Raw genomic sequence first — 17,876 nt, 5'->3', positions numbered from 1 at the left:
ATAATTGGATGAACATTTGAAGAGAAATTTTATCACAAGTGTTTCTTGTATTGTTACCAACTTGAAGGAAGACAAGTCCTCCATTTGGAGCCTCACAGCCATAGAAAGCATTATATCCTCAGAAGAGAAAAGTATAAAATTAATATGCAGGGCAAATGAAATGTTATTTTCATGTGAAAACCCCTAGTAATATAACAGAAGAACAGAAAATGTTGAGAATATGTTAAGTACCATGGTCAATTGTCTGGAAATAAAATACTTGTCAAAAGCCAATCAGTGTTCTGAAAATTCTTGTTTCATGGAAAGAAATAAGGGCAAAAATGTAAAATACTATATGAAGTTATATGGATCTACAGCCTTAAAAATTGCCCATAGCCATATATGATCAATACTATTTTGCATAGCAAATTCAAACTACAAACAAATTTACAGCCAAGCTACAATACTAGCTCACTGACTACAGACACTCCTCCCACTAACAGTGGCATGATGACTTTTAGCAAGCCTTATTAACTTGGCCCCATGCCCAACAAATAGTTCATTGGAAAACTATTTGTAGGAATATCATTCTCATGGTCCAACATTACCATTATTTTAGTAAGAATTATTGCTACCCTCTGTTTCTTTTATACGTTAATCATAACAACCAGGTAAATATACATATCACATCAATATTAAACCATCATCTACACAAGAAAATGCCCTCATAGCCCTACATTTATTACCCCTTCTACTTTTATCACTTAACCCCAAACTTATTTCAGGGCCTGTCCACTGTAAATAGCTTAATAAAAACATTAGACTGTGAATCTACCCAGAAAGTATGCAAAAGCTGCTAATGCATGCCTTTATATATGACTTTTTAAAACTTTTAAAATCCATTGGTTTTAGGAACCAAAAAATTAGTACAACTCCAAATAAAATAAATCTATTTACCTCTAATTTCACTATTTATAGTAACCTTATGAATCATAATAACTATTTTTGACATCTACAAAAACGATCTATATCCATACTATGTAAAAACTATCATCTCATAAGCCTTCATCACCACCATGATGCCCACAGTATTAATTCATCAGGGAGAGATATAAGTGTTTCAAACTGGCACTGAATAACGATTCAAACCCTATTGCTTAGCTTTAAATTAGACTATTTCTCAATACTATGCCAGTAGCACTTTTCTTCACATGATAAATTATAGAATTCTCAATGGTATACATACTCAGATCCAAACTGATTTTTCAAATACTTATACTACTTATTACTATACTAAAGTTACCAACAACTTCTTCCAACGTTTCATCATTGGAGGGAATTGGAATTAGATCATTCCTACTAACTGGGTGATGCTAACAGCCGTCATCTGAACAATTCTATAAAACTGCACTGAAGACAATAGATTCATTATATCAATAGCATGATTCCTATTTAACCTAAACTCATGAGGCTTTCAAATTTTTATATTCAACATATTAATCTTCCATTAATTGGGCTTGTTTTAGCCACAACTGGCAAATCTGACCAATTTGAGATTCACATGGGGGCTTCTCAGCCATATAAGCCACATTCATTTCAACCCAACTTCGTTCAAGTACAATTATTGTAGCAGGTGTCTTCCTGCTAATCTCTTTCCGTAGACTAAGAGCAAATGAAACTATTTAAACTATCAGTGTTTTAAACTGCTTAGGAGCTATCACTACATTATTCATAGCAATCAAAATATTTTTAAAAATTGTTGGTTTTTCTAATTAGGTCTAATCTAATTAGGTTTAAAAATAGTAACTATTGGTTTTAATCAATCATATTGATCATTTCTCCACATAGTACACAAGCATTCTTCAAAGCTATGCTGTTTATATGTTCTAGATCCATTATTCCTAATCTAAATGATGAATGAGATATCCAAAAAAGAGGCAGTTTATTTAAAGCAACACACTGCTCCCACCATCTTCTCCATCATTGGAAGACTACCATTAACAGGAACACCCTTCCTCACAGAATTTTACTCTAAAGATTTCATTTCAAAACCAATAACAAGTCGTATACTAATTTCCATCACAGATTACTCAGTCCCCTAATCCACTGAATTTAAATACAACAGTCACCTCACTTTTTAAGACAGAAAACTACCATAACTTTAAAATATAAGACTACCAAACATTTCCAAAACAGTTATAGTAGGAACTCGAACCTCAGAGTATTATTCAGTGGCCACTATATAATTAAAAACCACCAACATTCCCCCCAATTAAAAAAGAATTTAAACCTAAAAGAGGGCCACCAAAATTCATTATAATTCCACAACCAATTTTACCACTGTGGATAAAATGAAGGTTCCTATGGCCAGGATTCTCACCTGGTCCTGGTCAGCTCACTCACTGCACATGTGTGGGCAACATGTCATTATTGACTCTATATAAAGAGCTCCGCCCAGTGCTCTGGGTGACACGGTCGCATGACTGCAAGGCTGCAGGAAAGCAGAGAGCAGAGGCTGGAGTGATGACAGCACCAAGGACAGAGACTCAGACACCTGTGGGAGAAGAGAATCCCAGAGGCAGAGAGACTGGCTTGCTGCATGCATACTCACTCTGAATGGATAAGATTCTAGTGATTGACCTACCACCATGGGAATAAAGTTGGGTATAAGCCCTTTTACCACAAGAGTGTTCCTCTGTCATTTCTTTGGTCTAACTGAATCCACAGTGAACTTGTCGAACTTGTCTGGAGCTGAAACCCATTGGCAAGGTAATTGGCATAGTGGGCAGGATTCATTGTTGACCAAGGAAAAGAACAGGCTTTCCTCATGGGAGGAGTGTTTCAGCGGGCTGCACCTATGAATGGGGAGACATTCAAGTGTCCCCCAGTGGACATATGGTACTGGGAAGGGGTGGAGGACGGGGCTCCACCCCAAGAGAAAGAAAAATTTTTGGTGATTGAAATGGTGTCACTGTGAAGTGCTGTGGAAATGGTAAAGTATGTTGTGGTGGCCTGAGAGGAAGCAGCATGAGAAGGAGCAGCAGCCCTAGAAGGAGCAGCATGAGAGTGCAGAGAGCCAGGTAGGTGCCTTGGGGCAGGTGAAGGATATAGTGGACCCAGCAGCCCCAGAAATGGAGGAGTGGAAGTTTGATGAATAGGTGGAGGTGGAGGCCCTGCTAATGCCAGAGGCATCAGCACCTCCTCAGTTGAAACCCCACCTAGTTGAAAGCTGGTGGAAAACCCGAAGGACTCGACAACCACAGGTTCTTACAGGAGAGGTGCAGCAACCCCCTCAGGCTGTGGAGCACTCCATGCTCTGCTTCTATCATCAGGCTAAAGTACCAAAGGAAATACAGTCTTCTTCTTGAAGGAAGAATTTAAAGGGCCACATGAAGGTCACAAAGACCCAGATGTGGGTTGATTTGAAAAGGCAGAAACAGACAGAAAGAAATTGGATCACTGAAGCTGTGGCAACAACTGAGACTGGAGCAGCAGTTCTGGCTACTGAGAATGAAGCAGAAGTCAGAGGTAAAGCAACAAGACTGGCCTCTGTGTTTGCAAGACTTTGTGTTGGAGAGGCTGGAGAAGATGGGTATTGTCTTTTAAGGCTCACCCATGGTTCTTCCACAGGGACCATTGAAGAGGATTGAGGACACATAGACTGAGAGGTGAGAATCCTGGAGGAGTGGAGTGTGGATAAAGTGAAGTTTCCTATGGCCAGGATTCTCACCTGGTCCTGGTCAGCTTGTTTACTACACACATGTGGGAAATATGTCACTATTGACTGTATATAAAGAACTCAGCCAAGAGCTCTGGGAGACATGGTGGCAAGGCTGCAATATTGCAGGAAAACGGAGAGCAGAGACTGGAGTGGTGGCAGTGCTGAGGACAGAGACTGAGACAGCTGCACGGGTAGAGAGGCCCAGAGGCAGAGACCAGCTTGCTGCATGCAGACTTGCTCTGAATGAACAAGATTCCAGTGATTTACCTGCCACCATGGGAATAAAGTTGGGTACAAACCCTTTCACCCCAAGAATGTTCCACTGTCATTTCTTTGGTCTCACTGACTCCATAGTGAACTTGTCTGGGGCTGAAACTCATTGGCAAGACAACCACTTACAGTCAAACTTAATCCACCTTAAATAGGTGAAGGTTTATGAGAAATTTATGAAACTGATCACAAAATAGTACTGAAAATATATACTATATATAATAATTATTCTCATGTGGAATTTAACCATGACCAATGGACATAAAAAATCACCATTATATTTCAACTATAAGGACATTAATGACCAACATCCAAAAATCTCGCCCACTAATCAGGATTACAAACAATTCTTTTATTGGTTCATCAGTCCCATCAAATATCTCATCATGATGAAACTTTGGTTCCCATTTAGGCATCTACTTAATTTTATAAATTCCAACAGGACTATTCCTAGACATACACTATTCATCAGACACAATAACTTCCTTTTTATCCATAACCCATATTTTCTGAGATGTAAATTGTGGATGAATTATCCAATATCTAATTGCCATGGGAGCATCCATATTTTTATCTGCTTATTCATTCTTACAGGATGAGGCATATACTATATATCTTATACTTTCTTAGAAATACAAAATATCAGATCATTTCATTATTCATGTTAATAGCCACAGCATTCATAAGTTACATCCCACCATGAAGCCAAATATCTTTCTGTGGCACAAGAGTCGTCACAAATCTACTTTCAGCCATATGGACATAAGCCTGGTATAATGAATGTGAGGCAAATTTTCAGTTGACAAACCCACTCTCACCAAAATCTTCACCCTTGTACTTTCTCCACCCATTCATAATATCAGCCCTACTGATTGTTCATCTATTGTTTCTCCATGTAAAAAGATTCAATAACCCATTAGGAATCTCATCTGACATGGACAAAATTCCATTCCATCCATAGTAGACAACTATCCTAAAATTCTTATTCCTAATATTCCATATCAGTCCTGTTTTTACCTGGACTTTTAAGAAAACCAAATAACTACGTCCTGGTCAACCCCCTCAATACTCCCAAACACATTAAGCTGGAATGATATTTATTTGCCCATACAAGTCTACAGTCCATTCCTAATATATGAGGTTGTGTGTTAACCCTAATTTTCTCAATTTTCATTCTAGCAATCATTCAAATTCTTCATACATCAAAATAACAAAGGACAAATTCCAAACCTTTAGTCAATGCTTATTCTGATTACTAGCAGCAGATCTACTAACACTAACATGAATTGGAGGACAACCAGTGGAATATCCATTCATCATTATTGGTCAGATAGCATCAGTTTTATATTATCTCTTCTTGTACTTAAACCACTCACAAGCATTATCAAAAATAATCTATAAGGAAGGGTCTTTGCAGTGCATTTCTGTTTTGGTAAACCACAAAAGGAAAGGAATACTTCTCCCTAGGACCCGAGGGAGATGTTCCAGCTCCACCATCAGCACTCGAAGCTGAAATTCTACTTAAACTACTCCTTGAAAATACATCAACAGTGAAACATTGTCATGTGCTCTGTTAGTATTAAGAGTAAATTTTAAGTTATTCCATTGTTATGCACTTCATGCATTCAGTGGTCTATCACATATATGCATTAATGATTTATCCCATGCATATTAGCATGTACATTAAACTATTATTACATAATACCTGATGTGACTTATCACATATACAAATCTTACATCATGAATATCTGTGAAGAATATACATGATTATTATATAAAATTTATTATTGATCAGACACACCCATTAAGTCAAATAATTTCCAGGCAACTTACTTATGATTACCAATAACAATACTTAACCACCAAGCTTTAAGAAATCTGCAACCCATCAACAAATATTCCCTTTCCTGTTCTGAACCTATAATGTTAAGGTTTCTAGAAATGAACTATATCTAGTATATGGTTCTTACTTCAGCACCATTTCACCTAATATTGCCCGCTCTTCCCTCTTAAATAAGACATCTTGAAGGACTAATGACTAATTGGCCCATGCTTATACTTAACTGTGTTGCATACATATAGTGTTTATTAATTTGGGCTGGAAAACATGCTGTAATTCAGCTATAGTCATCAGAGACCTTAAACAGTCAAATAATTTGTAGCTAAGCTTTCTTATATTGAATATTATTTACCAACATCATCAACCATAAGGTGTCATTCAATCATCTGTGGTTATGTAGAACAATTATAGATGTAACATGTACTCATCAAGTAAATAATTAGCTTAACAAACCCTTTTGTCCTCCAATAAACCTTATACTGCATGTAAGTTTTGCCAAACCCAAAAATCAATATATAACACAGCCTGATTTACCATCTCATATCAACACTTTAATTAATGACTAAAGATGCACCTAACCAAATATACAGATAGTGTTCATATTCTCAGCCTTAATAGATTAGAAAACAATTTAAGTTTTATCCACTGATACCAACATCCAACTTAAATTCATAAAATGTCCATAGAGAGGTATCTCCCTAGATCTGACATTTTATTTAATTAAAATTAAAACTAAAGTATATTTACGCTCTAAAATAAAAATACCCATAATTACTAACCTTAAAAAACTAGAAAAAGTTACTCAATTTTAAGGATCATTCTAATGCCAACATATCACTTACATCCATAAATTCCTCATGGACAGATATCTCCCCAGGTCCAATTTGTGAATGTAGCTTAATAATTAAAACAAAGCACTGAAATGCATAGATGAGTTTACTAACTCCATAAATACATAGGTTTGGTCCCAGCCTTTCTATTAATTTTTAATAAAATTACACATGCAACTATCTGCAGCACAGTGAGAATGCCCTCTAAAATTAATTATTCAAAGGAGCAGGGATCAAGCACACTAAAAAGTAGCTCAAAAAGCTTTGCTTAACCACAACCCCATAGAAAACAGCAGTAATAAAAAATTAATCCATAAATAAAAGTTTGACTAAGTTATATTAATTAGGGTTGGTAAATTTCATGCTGGCCACCATGGTCATATAATTAACCCAAATAAAGCTTTGGCATATAGTGTGTTAAAGGTGTTCTTGAAGTTACAAAAAGCTACAGCTAAAAATAAACTACAAAAATGACTTTAATATTCCTGACTAATTCTGATTCCTGATTACTAAGACCCAAATTGGGATTAGATCCCCCTATGCTTAGCTCTAAACCCAAATGATTATAACAAAATTATTCACCGGAGGACTACTAGCACCAGCCTAAAACTCAAAGGGCTTAGCAGGGCTGTATATCCCTCTAGAGGCACCTGTTCCATAATCAATAAACTCCAATACACCTTAAGAACTCTTGCTAACACACACTATATACTGCCATCTTTAACAAGCCCTAAGAAGAAATTATAGTAAGCACAAACATAAAACATAAAAATGTTAGGTCAAAGTGTAGCTTATGGGTTAATTTGCTATTCTAAGAAGATAGATTTTATGTGAAAACTTTTATGAAACCAAAAACAACAGGAGAATTTAGTAGTAAATAAGAATAGAGGGCTTAATTGAATTAAACCCTGAAGCATGTGCATGCCACCCATCATCTTCTGCAAATATCAAAACTTACAAACCTGTTATTAAATATATAAGAATGGGGCGGAGCCAGGATGGCGGCATGAGTAGAGCAGTGGAAATTTCCTCCCAAAAACACATAGAGCTATGAAAATATAACAAAGAAAAATCTTCCTAAAATAGAGACCACAGGACACAGGACAACATACAGACCACATCCACACCTGCAAGAACCCAGCGCCTTGCGAAGGGGGTAAGATACAAGCCCCGGCCCGGCGGGACCCGAGCGCCCCTCCCCCTGGCTCCCGGCGGGTGGAGAGAAACCGGAGCGGTTTTTTTTTTTTTTTTGACTAGCGCTTTTTGGAAGCCTTAGAGGGACGGGCCCCCGTTGCTGGGGAGGCAGGGTGGCGGGACCGGTGAGCAGGTGCCTGGGAACGGCGCTGGAGGACAAAGAATATCCCGCGTTTCTCCCTGCGGGACCGGCGGGCGGGTGCCTGAGACCGGTGCCTGAGGACGGAGGAGGTCACGCGTTTTTCCCCTTTTTTTTTTTTCTCTTTTTGGCAAGCACTTTTTGGAAGCCTTGAAGGGACAGGGACCCCGGTGCTAGGGAGGCAGGGCGGTGGGACTGGTGAGCGGGTGCCTGGGACCAGTGCGTGAGGACAAAGAATATCGAGCGTTCCTTCCCTGCGGGACCGGTGGGTGGGTGCTTTTTGGAAGCCTTGAAAGGACAGGGACCCTGGTGCTAGGGAGACAGGGCAGCAGGACCAGTGAGCGGGTGCCTGGGACCAGCACCTGAGGACAAAAAAAAAAAAAAAATCGCTTGTTTTTTCCTTTTTTTTTTTTTTTTTCTTTCTTTCTGTTCCCTCTCTCATTGTTGCTGTTGTTGTTTTGGTTTGGAGAGTGCTTTTTGGAAGTCTTAAAGGGGCAGGACAGGTCACTTAGACCAGAGGCAGGGAATCTGGGGATCTCTGGGCACTCTAACCCCCTGGGCAGCAGGGAGCACAGAGACCCCTTACGGAGATAAATAGCCTCCTGGCCGCTCCCCCTCCAACGGGGCTCCACCATTTTGGAGGAACAGCCCCAGCCAGGCCAAGCCCACAGCAACAGCGGAGATAAACCCCAAAGCAACTGGGCAGGAAGCAGAAGCCCTGTCTGCGCACAGCTGCCCAGCACAAGCAACTAGAGGTCGCTATTCTCCCAGGAAAAGGCTACAAACCAACAAGAAGGGAAGCTCTTCCAGCAGTCACTTGTACCAGGTCTGCAAACTATCTCTATCACCATGAAAAGGCAAAACTACAGGCAGACAAAGATCACAGAGACAACACCTGAGAAGGAGACAGACCTAACTAGTCCTCCTGAAAAAGAATTCAAAATAAAAATCATGAACATGCTGACAGAGATGCAGAGAAAAATGCAAGAGCAATGGGATGAGATGCAGAGAAAAATGCAAGAGCAGTGGGATGAGATGCAGAGAAAAATGAAAGAGCAGTGGGATGAAGTCCGGAAGGAGATCACAGATGTCAGGAAAGAGATCACAGAAGTGAAACAATCCCTGGAAGGATTTATAAGCAGAATGGATAAGATGCAAGAGGCCATTGAAGGAATAGAAGCCAGAGAACAGGAATGTACAGAAGCTGACATAGAGAGAGATAAAAGGATCTCCAGGAATGAAACAACACTAAGAGAAATATGTGACCAATAAAAAAGGAATAACATTCGTATTACAGGGATACCAGAAGAGGAAGAAAGAGGAAAAGGGATAGAAAGTGTCTTTGAAGAAATAATTGCTGAAAACTTCCCCAAACTGGGGGAGGAAATAATCAAACAGACCATGGAATTACACAGAAACCCCAACAGAAAGGATCCAAGGAGGACAACACCAAGACACATAGTAATTAAAATGGCAAGGATCAAGGACAAGGAAAGAGTTTTAAAGGCAGATAGAGAGAAAAAGGTCACCTATAAAGGAAAACCAATCAGGCTAACATCAGACTTCTCAACAGAAACCCTACAGGCCAGAAGAGAATGGCATGATATACTTAATGCAATGAAACAGAAGGGCCTTGAACCAAGGATACTGTATCCAGCACGACTATCATTTAAATATGATGGTGGGATCAAACAATTCCCAGACAAGCAAAAGCTGAGGGAATTTGCTTCCCACAAACCACCTCTACAGGGCATCCTACAGGGACTGCTCTAGATGGGAGCACCCCTAAAGAGAGCACAGAACAAAACACACAACATATGAAGAATGGAGGAGGAGGAATAAGAAGGGAGAGAAGAAAAGAATCTCTAAACAGTGTATATAACAGCTCAATAAGCGAGCTAAGTTAGGCAGTAAGATACTAAAGAAGCTAACCTTGAACCTTTGGTAACCACGAATCTAAAGCCTGCAATGGCAATAAGTACATATCTCTCAATAGTCACCCTAAATGTAAATGGACTTAATGCACCAATCAAAAGACATAGAGTAATAGAATGGATAAAAAAGCAAGACCCATCTATATGCTGCTTACAAGAAACTCACCTTAAACCCAAAGATAAGCATAGACTAAAAGTCAAGGGATGGAAAAACATATTTCAGGCAAACAACAGGGAGAAGAAAGCAGGGGTTGCAGTACTAATATCAGACAAAATAGACTTCAAAACAAAGAAAGTGACAAGAGATAAAGAAGGCCACTACATAATGATAAAGGGCTCAGTCCAACAAGAGGATATAACCATTCTAAATATATATGCACCCAATACAGGAGCACCAGCATATGTGAAGCAAATACTAACAGAACTAAAGAGGGAAATAGACTGCAATGCATTTATTGTAAGAGACTTCAACACACCACTCACCCCAAAGGATAGATCCACCGGGCAGAAAATAAGTAAAGACACACAGGCACTGAACAACACAGTAGAACAGATGGACCTAATAGACATCTATAGAACACTACATCCAAAAGCAACAGGATATACATTCTTCTCACGTGCACATGGAACATTCTCCAGAATAGACCACATACTAGCTCACAAAAAGAGCCTCAGTAAATTCCAAAATATTGAAATTCTACCAACCAATTTTTCAGACCACAAAGGTATGAAAGTAGAAATAAATTCTACAAAGAAAACAAAAAGGCTCACAAACACATGGAGGCTTAACAACATGCTACTAAATAATCAATGGATCAATGAACAAATCAAAATAGAGATCAAGGAATATATAGAAACAAATGACAACAACAACACTAAGCCCCAACTTCTGTGGGATGCAGCGAAAGCAGTCTTAAGAGGAAAGTATATAGCAATCCAGGCACACTTGAAGAAGGAAGAACAATCCCAAATGAATAGTCTAACATCACAATAATTAAAACTGGAAAAAGAAGAACAAATGAGGCCTAAAGTCAGCAGAAGGAGGGACATAATAAAGATCAGAGAAGAAATAAACAAAATTGAGAAGAATAAAACAATAGCAAAAATCAACGAAACCAAGAGCTGGTTCTTTGAGAAAATAAACAAAACAGATAAGCCTCTAGGCCAACTTATTAAGAGAAAAAGAGAGTCAACACAAATCAACATAATCAGAAATGAGAATGGAAAAATCACGACAGACTCCACAGAAATACAAAGAATTATTAAAGACTACTATGAAAACCTATATGCCAACAAGCTGGAAAACCTAGAAGAAATGGACAACTTCCTAGAAAAATACAACCTCCCAAGACTGACCAAGGAAGAAACACAAAAGTTAAACAAACCAATTACGAGCAAAGAAATTGAAACAGTAATCAAAAAACTACCCAAGAACAAAACCCCGGTGCCAGACGGATTTACCTCGGAATTTTATCAGACACACAGAGAAGACATAATACCCATTCTCCTTAAAGTGTTCCAAAAAATAGAAGAGGATGGAACACTCCCAAACTCATTCTATGAAGCCAACATCACCCTAATACCAAAACCAGGCAAAGACCCCACCAAAAAAGAAAATTACAGACCAATATCCCTGATGAATGTAGATGCAAAAATACTCAATAAAATATTAGCAAACAGAATTCAACAGTATATCAAAAGGATCATACACCATGACCAAATGGGTTTCATCCCAGGGATGCAAGGATGGTACAACATTCGAAAATCCATCAACATCATCCACCACATCAACAAAAAGAAAGACAAAAACCAGATGATCATCTCCATAGATGCTGAAAAAGCATTTGACAAAATTCAACATCCATTCATGATAAAAACTCTCAGCAAAATGGGAATAGAGGGCAAGTACCTCAACATAATAAAGGCCATATATGATAAACCCACAGCCAGCATTATACTGAACAGCGAGAAGCTGAAAGCATTTCCACTGAGATCGGGAACCAGACAGGGATGCCCACTCTCCCCACTGTTATTTAACATAGTACTGGAGGTCCTAGCCACGGCACTCAGACAAAACAAAGAAATACAAGGAATCCAGATTGGTAAAGAAGAAGTTAAACTGTCACTATTTGCAGATGATATGATACTGTACATAAAAAACCCTAAAGACTCCACTCCAAAACTACTAGAACTGATATCGGAATACAGCAAAGTTGCAGGATACAAAATTAACACACAGAAATCTGTAGCTTTCCTATACACTAACAACGAATCAATAGAAAGAGAAATCAGGAAAACAATTCCATTCACCATTGCATCAAAAAGAATAAAATACCTGGGAATAAACCTAACCAAAGAAGTGAAAGACTTATACTCTGAAAAATACAAGTCACTCTTAAGAGAAATTAAAGGGGACACTAATAAATGGAAACTCATCCCATGCTCATGGCTAGGAAGAATTAATATCGTCAAAATGGCCATCCTGCCCAAAGCAATATACAGATTTGATGCAATCCCTCTCAAATTACCAGCAACATTCTTCAATGAATTGGAACAAATAATTCAAAAATTCATATGGAAACACCAAAGACCCCGAATAGCCAAAGCAATCCTGAAAAAGAAGAATAAAGTATGGGGATCTCACTCCCCAACTTCAAGCTCTACTACAAAGCCATAGTAATCAAGACAATTTGGTACTGGCACAAGAACAGAGCCACAGACCAGTGGAACAGATTAGAGACTCCAGAAATTAACCCAAACATATATGGTCAATTAATATTTGATAAAGGAGCCATGGACATACAATGGCAAAATGACAGTCTCTTCAACAGATGGTGCTGGCAAAACTGGACAGCTACATGTAGGAGAATGAAACTGGACCATTGTCTAACCCCATATACAAAGGTAAACTCAAAATGGATCAAAGACCTGAATGTAAGTCATGAAACCATTAAACTCTGGAAAAAAACATAGGCAAAAACCTCTTAGACATAAACATGAGTGATCTCTTCTTGAACATATCTCCCCGGGCAAGGAAAACAACAGCAAAAATGAGCAAGTGGGACTACATTAAGCTGAAAAGCTTCTGTACAGTGAAAGACACCATCAATAGAACAAAAAGGAACCCTACAGTATGGGAGAATATATTTGAAAATGACAGATCCGATAAAGGCTTGACGTCCAGAATATATAAAGAGCTCACACGCCTCAACAAACAAAAAACAAATAACCCAATTAAAAAATGGGCAGAGGAACTGAACAGACAGTTCTCCAAAAAAGAAATACAGATGGCCAAGAGACACGTGAAAAGATGCTCCACATCGCTAATTATCAGAGAAATGCAAATTAAAACTACAATGAGGTATCACCTCACACCAGTAAGGATAGCTGCCATCCAAAAGACAAACAACAACAAATGTTGGCGAGGCTGTGGAGAAAGGGGAACCCTCCTACACTGCTGGTGGGAATGTAAATTAGTTCAACCATTGTGGAAAGCAGTATGGAGGTGCATCAAAATGCTCAAAACAGACCTACCATTTGACCCAGGAATTCCACTCCTAGGAATTTACCCTAAGAACGCAGCAATCAAGTTTGAGAAAGACAGATGCACTCCTATGTTTATCGCAGCACTATTTACAATAGCCAAGAATTGGAAGCAACCTAAATGTCCATCTGTAGATGAATGGATAAAGAAGATGTGGTATATATACACAATGGAATACTACTCAGCCATAAGAAGTGGAAAAATCCAACCATTTGCAGCAACATGGATGGAGCTGGAGAATATTATGCTCAGTGAAATAAGCCAAGCGGAGAAAGAGAAATACCAAATGATTTCACTCATCTGAGGAGTATAGGAACAAAGGAAAAACTGAAAGAACAAAACAGCAGAATTACAGAACTCAAAAACGGACTAACAGGTACCAAAGGGAAAGGAACTGGGGAGGATGGGTGGGCAGGGAGGGATAAGGTGGGGGAATATGAAGGGGGGTATTAAGATTAGCATGCATGGGGGGGAGGGAGCAAGGGGAGGGTGGGCTGCACAACACAGAGAGGACAAGTAGTGACTCTACAACATTTTGCTAAGCTGATGGACAGTAACCGTAATGTGGTTGTTAGGGGGGGACCTGATATAGGGGAGAGCATAGTAAACATAGTATTCTTCATGTAAGTGTAGATTAAAAATTAAAAAAAAAAAAAAGAAAGAAAGAAAGAAAGAAAAGGGGGATTACTCCTTAACAGGATAAAACTATTGGTAAATCAAAGATCAACGCATGCTTTAAATATCCTTAATGTTGATCAGTTAAAGGGTGTCAGATGATCAGCTATGGAGGTACTCTTTTCTGATAATATTCCTTTCTCTTAATAAAAAAAAAAAAATCAGTCCCTGTGTGCTGACCTCCAATGAGTTCTGCACAGTGGTATAGAGGGCATGTCAAAGTGTGGGCAAAGGGTCTCTTTGTTTCTACGCAGAAGATCAAGGCCTAGAGTGAATACCCAGAAAATGAACTAAGATACGATATGAGGAGGAACTTCCGGCATCAGCACTCTCTGGAGGACTTGTGCCAGGGGATGATCATCAAAAAGCCTCCACAGGGATCCGGACGATGCTGTGGTTGTGGCTGCATCCAGCCCACTGTCTCCTGGACTTGCCATAAGAATGAGGAGGGAGATGTCTAGGCTGGCATGTGCATACAGTGAGACAACGAATTTGACCGGATCTGCACTGTTGGAACTCAACCAGGAGTTGGGAGGGGTGCAAGTTGTAGCACTCCAAAATCTCATGACTATAGACTATCTATGGTTAAAAGAACATATGGGATATGAACAGATCCCAGAAATGGGCTGCTTTAATTTGTCTGATGGTTCAAGTACAGTTGGACAATATCCATCATATCATAGATAAATTTTCACAAATGCCTAGGGTGCCTAAATGGTTTTCTTGGCTTCACTGGAGATGGATGGTAATTATAGATTTGCTTTGTTTATGTCACTGTATTCCTATTATGTTAATATGTGTGTGCAAATTAGTTAGTAGTTTAAAACCTATACATACTTAAGGTACTATACTAGAAGATATGTCAAAGAAATAATCAATCCTCCCAAGTTTCCTTCATATGCTACATCTATAGCTTTTCTTCTTCCTTCCTAATTACAACCCTTAAATAGAATTCGTGCCTCATATCGAATTTACCGAGTATCATAATTCCTCCAGGTGGTAAAGATACCTCGAGACAAGTGCTGGGCATAGAAGCCACAGGGCATAAATCTGCAAAGAAGTAAAAAGCTAACCTTTGCAAACAATATGGCTTCTCTCTCACTTACCAACTTTACATTTTTGTATGGCCCCGGAAGATGACTGGTTAGCCAGAGACGGGTAAGATTCCTCAAGGGAGGAACAACCTAAGACAGGCACAGTCGCAGAGGGGCCATCAGGTGAGAAATTGGGGATCAACAGAGGTGAGGCTCAGAACCTCACCTCCCCTGCTTTGAGAGAAATCTTCTGCATCCGTGGATGTCTTGCTGCCCTTGTCTAGCCTGGATTAATACTTAGTCCATAGGCACACACCTGATCATCTGATCATCTATATTTGCCTTCTTACAGCACTAAACTATGTTTTCTACCTCTATCTTGCATCTACCTACCACTTCAGCATTTTATTAAAAATAAAAATAATAATAATAATAGGAGAAATGTGGGATCAACCTATAAATCAAGTACAAAAATCAAACGAATATTCATATTTGACCTGATTGTTTATAGGTCATATTGCATGATCAAAACCGAAAGTTTCTGTGATGAATGCCCTTGTACTGTTCACCATGTAAGAATTTATTCACTATGTAAGAATTCGTTCACCATGTAGGAACTTGTTCGTTATGCTTCAGAAGATTGGAGACTGACGAGAATTAGGCTTGAGATGGATTAATGATTGTACATTGAGCGTTGACCCCCCTATACTGAATTTTATTGTTGTTAACAACCATTTGATCAATAAATATGAGAGATGCCCTCTCACAAAATATATATATATATATAAGAAGAGTCAAGCCACAACAAGGTAAGCATACTGGAAAGAGTGCTTGGTCAAATCAAAGTGCAGCATAAATTAACCACTTAGTTTATTATACTCAGAGGATTAAATGACCACTTTGAACCAAAGCTGGCCCAAACATACCAAACTTAATAATCATAAATAAACAAAACATTTACTTACAATGAAAAATATAAGAGATAGAAATTTTAACTGGCACTATACATAAAATACTGAGGAATGATGAAAGGAATATTAAGAGTATTAAATAGTAGGTTACCCCTATTACCTTTTGCATAATGATTTAACTAGAACAATTTAATAAAGAGAACCCAAGTTAAATGTCTCCAAACCAGATGAGCTACCTATGAAGAGTTTCAAAGAACAAATTCATCTATGTAGCAAAATAAAAGATTTATAGATAGAGGTAAAAAACTTATTGAACCTGGTGACAACTGGTTATCCAGAACACAGTTTTAGTTCAACTTTAAATTTACCTAAAAATAATGCAAACTTAAATTCTAATCTAAATAAGGTTCAGCCTTTTAGATCTTCTTTACAGAATACAGTAAGAATAAACAACACCATAGTTAGCCTAAAAACAGCCCACCAGTTAAGAAAGCATTACAGTTCAACAATATATTTATCTTAATTTCAACAAAAAACAACCACTAATACTGAATTAGTCTATTACTTAATAAAAGCAATACTGTTAATAAATAAGAATTATTTTTCCTTGTATAAGCTTACAACACTACCACTGTTAACAAATCCAACCCAATAATTTTTAAATCAATTGTTAACCAACACAAATATGAATTTAAGATGAAAAATGTAAAGGAACTTGGTAAACACAAACCCCACCTGTTTACCAAAATCGCCACATCTAGGATTTCTAGACTGCCTGCTCTGTGACATCTATTTAGTGGCTGTGGTAACCTGACCATGAAAAGATAGCATAATCATTTGTTCTCTCAACAAGGACTTGGCATGAATGGCCACACAAGGGTTTTACTGTCTCACTTTTAATCAATGAAACTGACCTTCCCAGGAAGTGGTGGGAATGACATAAGACAAGAAGACCCTATGGAGCATTAACTAGCCCAAAAGAACAACCAAGCTAACTAAATTTAAGGGTTAATAATACTTTAAGTGGACTAACAGTTTTAGCTGGAGTAATCTCAAAACAAAATAACTTCTAAATAATTAAAATCTAGACCAACTAATTAAAATATGTCATCACTTATTGATCCAAAATATTGATCAGATGTTGGGTCAGGACATCATAATGATGTAACACCTACTAATGTTTTGTTTGTTGGAACAACTAAAGTTCTACACAATCTGAATTCAGATCAAATAATCCATATCAGTTTCTGTCTATTCTACATTTCTCCCAGCATGAAAGGTAAGAGAAATAAGTGCATTCAAACTATTAGATGATGTAATCTTAATCTAATTTATATCTAGTGGTGCCGAAGAAAAGGGTTTGTTAGAGTAGCAGAGCCCAGTAATTGGGTAAAACTTTAAGTTATTGCCAGAGGTTCAGTTCTTCCTAACAGTATATTCATAATTAATATATTTTTATTAATTATCTGTATTCTATTTGCCATAGCATTCCTTACACTAATTGAGTGAAAAGTATGATACTATATGCACCTTTATAAAGGACTAAACATCATCTGCCCCTATGGGCTATTACAGTCTATCACCAACACTGCCAAACTATTAAAGAATGAATATGGGGGATTCTGGGGAAAAGATGGCAGTGTAGGAAGGCAAGGAAAACCTCCTCCCAAAATCACATAGAAAATTAAAATAAAGCAAATACAACTAGGCTTGAAAGCAACCTGAAGACTGAAGAACTGACTACCTACCTCTGGGGAAGAAGACCTTACAGAAAAGGGTGAAGTGGCAGACATGATCTGGTGGGA

At 38.2% G+C, this 17,876-nt stretch overlaps 1 pseudogene; it reads left to right on the top strand.

The window, feature by feature from the left end:
* The first annotated feature begins 4,270 nt into the window (after positions 1 to 4,270).
* Positions 4,271 to 5,371, top strand: LOC140844274 (cytochrome b-like; annotated as a pseudogene).
* The last annotated feature ends 12,505 nt before the right edge of the window (positions 5,372 to 17,876 follow it).

This window comes from Manis javanica, chromosome 11, assembly GCF_040802235.1.
Source record: "Manis javanica isolate MJ-LG chromosome 11, MJ_LKY, whole genome shotgun sequence".
In the NCBI taxonomy this organism is placed as follows: Eukaryota; Metazoa; Chordata; class Mammalia; order Pholidota; family Manidae; genus Manis; species Manis javanica.
The sequence above is the reverse complement of the archived record's forward strand: the minus strand, read 5'-3'. Positions and strand labels throughout refer to the sequence as shown.